A 5,998-nucleotide genomic window follows, 5' to 3' on the forward strand; every position below is an offset into this window, starting at 1 on the left:
ATTAACGGAGTCTACATAGCGCCAGTTATCATGTTCTGTTAGCTCTTGAATCTCAGCTACTCTGGTGCCCACAAATACCTTAAACCGGCATGAATTAGAATGAAGCCAATTAAGAACAGTTGTTGAGTCTGTCCACAAAGTGACACTGCTGATCGGTATGGATATTTCTGTTTTGAGTAGCTTGGAAACTTGAGTCCCTGTCAAAGCGGCACAAAGTTCTAACCTTGGGATTGAAAGCTGACGCTTTGGGGCTACTCTGGATCTAGCCATTACAAAGGAAACCTGCCGGTTGCCTTTACCATCTTCCATTCTAAGATAGGCCACTGAACCATAGGCCCGTTCTGAGGCATCACAGAATATATGCAACTCCTGTCTGGTTTCTGGGACATCCATATCAGTTGTTTGGTAACACCGGGGTAATGTAATCTTTGACAAGTGAATTAGCTCTGCCTCCCATGAGTTCCAGGCCTGAAGTAAATCTTCAGGGAAGAGAGGGTCATCCCAATGGCGCTCCTTTTGCCAGAGCTGCTGAACTAATACCTTTGCCCGAGTAGTGAATGGAATAAGGAACCCAAGTGGGTCATACTGACTTGCTAGAACTTTATAAATATTCCTTAGTGTGGGCCTGTCATACTTAATTTCCCGATGCCTGTAGCCTAGAGTGTCAGAAGAGCAATACCAGCATAAACCCAGCGTAGGCTCTGGAGAATGTATTCGATCCTGAGCCAGCCACAGTTCACTCATTTCAGACTGTGCCTCTTTTGGTAAGTGACCTATCACAGTAGGATTGTTACTAGCCCACTGTCGTAACTGAAAACCTCCTAAATTAAGAAGATTTATTAATTTATCCACCATGTCCTACACCTCTTTAAATGTGGAGAAACTCTGTAGAAAATTGTCAACATAAAAATGCCTCTCAACTGCTAATCTTATATCATCACCAGGTTCACTATGATTATGAACGTGAGTTTGCAGGGCAAATGTAGCACAGCACGGGCTACAAGTCGTGCCAAATGGCAAAACTTGCCACTCATAGATGTCAGGATCCATCCTTTGTCTAATATTTCGCCAAATGAATCGAAGGAGGACCTTATCCCTTTCTAACAGGCGTACCTGGTGGAACATAGCCTTAATGTCTCCACTAACAGCCACAGTATGCTCTCTAAACCGAATTAACACTCCTAATAGTGACGGGCCTAAAGTAGGGCCAGGTAACAAGTATTCATTTAGCGTTGATCCTCTGAACTGAAATGAGCAGTTGAAAACTAGCCTGTTCTTACCATTATGATGAACCATATGGTGAGGGATGTACCATGATTTCTGACTAGCTACTGCTTCCTTGGTATTTTAGCGATATAGCCTGCTTTCTCCAGTTTCTCTACTTCCGCAGTGTAGATGGCTGCAAGTTGTGGATTTTTTGCTAGTCTTTTCTCTGTACTTCTGAGACTTGGCATCACTGCTTCTAATGAAGAACTCAGGCAGGGCATGTCACTTCTTCGTAACAAAGGGGTTGCGTATCGCTGAATTCCGTCCACCTTTATTCGAGAAGTTTGACTTTGAAGAAGAAGTATGGCTTTTATCCTGCTTGGATCGAGTGACTGATTCAACATTCCTATAGGGCAAACAATCTAGTTGCCAAAGTCTTTCCACATTTTTAAACAGTTCAGTATCTGGGACTGGAAGGAGGAAAACAAGCACTGCGTGGAAGACATCTGATGTTTAAGTCCCCTTACAGGTCCTAGCAATGTCCATCCCAAAGAAGTCTTGATTGCTGCTGGCCCTCCTGGTGGGCCAAGGCGTACAGGCTCGAGTGGGAAGAGTAAGTGGGGATGGTCAGCTCCAATGAGTAGAAGGGGACATGCATTTTCAAAATGAGGAATATTCAAGCCTTTAAGGTGTTGATACTTCTCCTGAAGAGTAGTCATCGGGTAGAAATGTTCACCCAAAGCTAGCCGCGTTGCAGTAAAGGCATGCTGGATCTTAAATTTCCTTTGTGGCTCTGTTGCAGGAGTTAGCATAAATGAAACTGATGCTCCCTCCAATGTCTCAATGTCATGTCTAACTGTCCTTAACATCATCTTTTCAGATTCTCCCTCTAAGCCAAGCTCTTTAGCTGCTGCTGAAAGCAAGAGAGTCCGTTCGGAGCCGTCGTCTAACACTGCGTAGGTTTCTAAGGCTCTGTTGCCATTATAAAGCATTACCTTAACTACCTTAAGCAATACATAACTGCCATCAGTGGGTCTGTCGCCATAAAGAGTCTCAGTAGATGAACTCAGCACACAGGTATCCTGTTTTGGGGGGAGAGTGTTAACTTCATGCAAGACCTTAAGATGTTTCCCTTTACATATATTGCAGGGTTTTTTGAGATTACACTGAGCTAGCTGCTTGATGCGAACGTCCACACCTCCAGCATCGTTTCTTGGTTTTGATCCAGTCTATAATTTGCTCTTTCGTGAACTGCTGGAATGTGGGACATTGACTAAGGAAGTGCTCTGTATTTTCACAATATGGGCAGTAAGGTTTAGGCTTTTCTTTCTTCTTCTCTGATGGCTCATCTATAGAAGGGTTGGAAGTCTCAGTCGCAGAGCTTTGGTTTGCTCCAAGTAAGACCGTAGTTGGTTTTGGTCCACGTTTAGGTTCTCTGTATTTCTCCACTTGTCTGGGCTGTCCTCCTGAATCGTGACACCACACTTCAAATTTTAACCACGTTGAGAGATCAAGTAAAGTATAGGTTGCTCCTGGTCTATGCAGCATGTGTCTGCGGAAGTTCGCCCGAAGGTCTGGTGGAAGCTTTGTCAACAGACGAGCTACATGAGATCCACATCGGAGTTCAATGTCACCCTCAGGCCCTATGGTTCCCAACATACCTACTAATGCTTGCACATTTAAAGCAAACTTCTCAAAAGCTTCTGTATCCCCACTACGAATTGCTGGAGAGTTCATGACTGCTGAAATTTTCTTCAAAGCCAATTGATGAGGTTGTCCATATTTCTCAGTAAGAGCTGCCATGGTATCAGTATACGGGTAAAGAGAGTTCAGGTATGCATCAGCTATTAAACGGGCTTCCTCTAACTTCAGGTGCTCAACCAAAATCTGGTACTTGAATAGCTCTGTACTGCTTGCAGGGAGAAGGTTAATTAGAGCTATCTTAAGCCGTGCAAACTCACTGGGATCTTTATGGATGAAGTCTGGGATTGAAGGTTTAGGTCCCCTATAGAAGGTCTCTTGTGCCTGTGGAAAGTACTCCCGCTGGGGATGATCAAGAGTGTACTGATCACATTCTGTGGATGTAGGAGGTTGCAGGATATACTGGTGAAATGGCTGAGGAGGATGCTGGTGAGGCAGACGAGGAAGGTGAGGAAGAGGAGTAGGAGCAGGTGTGTTAGGATCTACACAGTACTGATGTAAGGGTGGATGTTGCCTGGCTGGTGTCCTTTGGCGAAGTGCATCATGATTCAAATGGGAAAGGGAATCTGGTCTAGGTGGAGAAGAGTAGGACGGAATTCTGGCTTGTCTACTTTGGGCTCTCATTTCACACATCCGTGCCACCATCTCTTCCATTATGTCAAGCATCGCATCAGACTCCTGGCTAGGTTGAGGATCCTCCTGCTCGTGGACAGGTGATAAAGGTGCACTAAAACTGTTATTACTTACATTATCTCCTTCCCACTGTTTCTGCATTCTTGGCAGGTCCTCATTGTAGTTGTAGTTACAAGGGGCATTTGAAGTCCTAGGAGATGGCACTGGTGTTCGATAGACAGTCCGTGGTGCAGGAACTGGTCCAGCCCTTCTTAATGAGTCAGGACTAATATTAGAAAGGCTAACTGTCTTTGATTGTGAGTGTTCATAGTCTCTCTCAAGCTGTAGCTTTCTATGAGAATTATTCAGTGTTCCTGGTGAAGTTATCGCTAGTTCTCTACGATTTGGTGTTGCTTGAGCTTGCAGAGTTTGAGGTAACAACATTCTGCTGGCATCATAATCCTCTTCTTGGTAAATTGTGTGCAGTACTCCTGGCCTCAGTGAAGGTGATGCTTCTAGAACCCTGTAGCCTGCATAGCTTAAATCATAATCCTCTAAGTAACGCGGAGGGCGCGACTGTCTTCTTGGATAGTTCGCTCCGGCTTGCTGGTTGGAGTAAGGATACATGTTCCACAGTAACCACTGCGATCTGGCTCGAAGGACCAAAATTGTTATGAAGAAAGGCAGACTTGAAATACGCTGTAGTCTCTGTGGTGTGTCGGTTAGAACACAGGAACTAATCCAACCATTTCAGGAACATCGCTTTAATGTTGAGATGCCAAAATTTCACATGATGTAGAACAACTGTACAGGTAGGTGAGTAGGTGTATGTGTGGTTCTAACAGGCAAACAACAAAATAAGACATTTAGTACATATATACATGTTATCTCACTATGCTATACACAAATGTCCAATAGGTGGCACTATAGCTTCACACTTTCAACGTAAGGTGTTTGCAATTACAATTTCAATGTGGTAACGTAAGATATTAACCTAACTACTAATTCAGAACAGTTCTCTAACTTTTAACACTTAACTTCTAAATATGTACATATACACTTACATTTGGTCAACAACGCACAAACTTAAACTTTCTCTAGTGGCTCCAGTAGTTCCGGCTTTCACGAGGTACATCTAACAAACGCACATGCTCACTGCACACGCCACGGTTTTCACGTGATCATGCTTCAGTGCCTTAAAGGCACAGGAGCCTTTTTTACAGCTGCTATTATGAATCTGTTGACAAATGACATATACCAGAGGTGTATGCATTGCATTTGTCATTATAACAGATTGAGCATCACAGATATTTGTGGTAATGAAAAGGATTGCATTTGTCATTCCAACAGTTGGTGCATCACAAACATTTACTCTGCTTTCATGAATCCCATACTAATTGGCATATAACAGAGACATTTGTACTCCATTTGTCATTGCAAAAAGATGGTTCATCACAAACTTCTGCAGCAATGCATTTTATTATTACAAATGTTTGTGATGTGCCATCTGTTAGAATGACATATGCTTTGCATTTTATTACTGCATACATTACAAAATACATTATATTCCAATAGATGGTGAACTGCAAACATTTGCACCAAGGTCTACATTGATTATTTAGATTTCAAGCCATCTTTGATGGATAACATAGCTAATCTACTTTCAAAAATGGGTAACTGTCAGCGTATCTGTGTGTCTGTCCAGTTGCAATGTCTCTGTCATTCTAACAGATGGTGCATCACCAACATTTGTACCAATAAAATGCAGTACATCTGTCATTCCAACAGATGGTGCTTCATAAACATTAATGCTGCTATTATGAATCTGTTGACAAATGACATATACCAGAGGTGTATGCATTGCATTTGTCATTATAACAGATTGAGCATCACAGATATTTGTGGTAATGAAAAGGATTGCATTTGTCATTCCAACAGTTGGTGCATCACAAACATTTACTCTGCTTTTATGAATTCCATACCAATTAGCATATAACAGATAATGTAAAGAATTATTTTCAATCTATTTAACTACCTGTCACATATAGTACCTTTCACATATCTATCTATATATTAATTATATAGTGCCTTTCACATCTACTATATCTGTGTATTTCTTGTAACCAGTCCACAGTAGCCGGTGGGATGTTTTATGCAGGGGTTCTCCTGGATGGGCACCTTGAGTTACCAGTAAGGCCAACTCCACCACAGGGCTGACTGTGGACACTTGTTTGTGGAAAAGAACGTGGCAGCAAAACTGGAAGAACAGATCTGGCCATCTCCTCTAAGAGCCATTCTTCAATCTTTCTATCTCTTGAACCACTTTAGGCTCATTCCTCCATGGTGAAGTACCTCTGTGGATTTTTTCGGCTTGCTTCCATTTCGGTCTACCATCCAGTAAATCACCGTTCAATTCCTACAGAGCTCCTCCGAATCCCTGCCCCTGTTTCAAGCACCCTGCGGCCCTTCCTTCACCAAT

This window comes from Polypterus senegalus, chromosome 4, assembly GCF_016835505.1.
Source record: "Polypterus senegalus isolate Bchr_013 chromosome 4, ASM1683550v1, whole genome shotgun sequence".
Lineage (NCBI taxonomy): Eukaryota > Metazoa > Chordata > Cladistia > Polypteriformes > Polypteridae > Polypterus > Polypterus senegalus.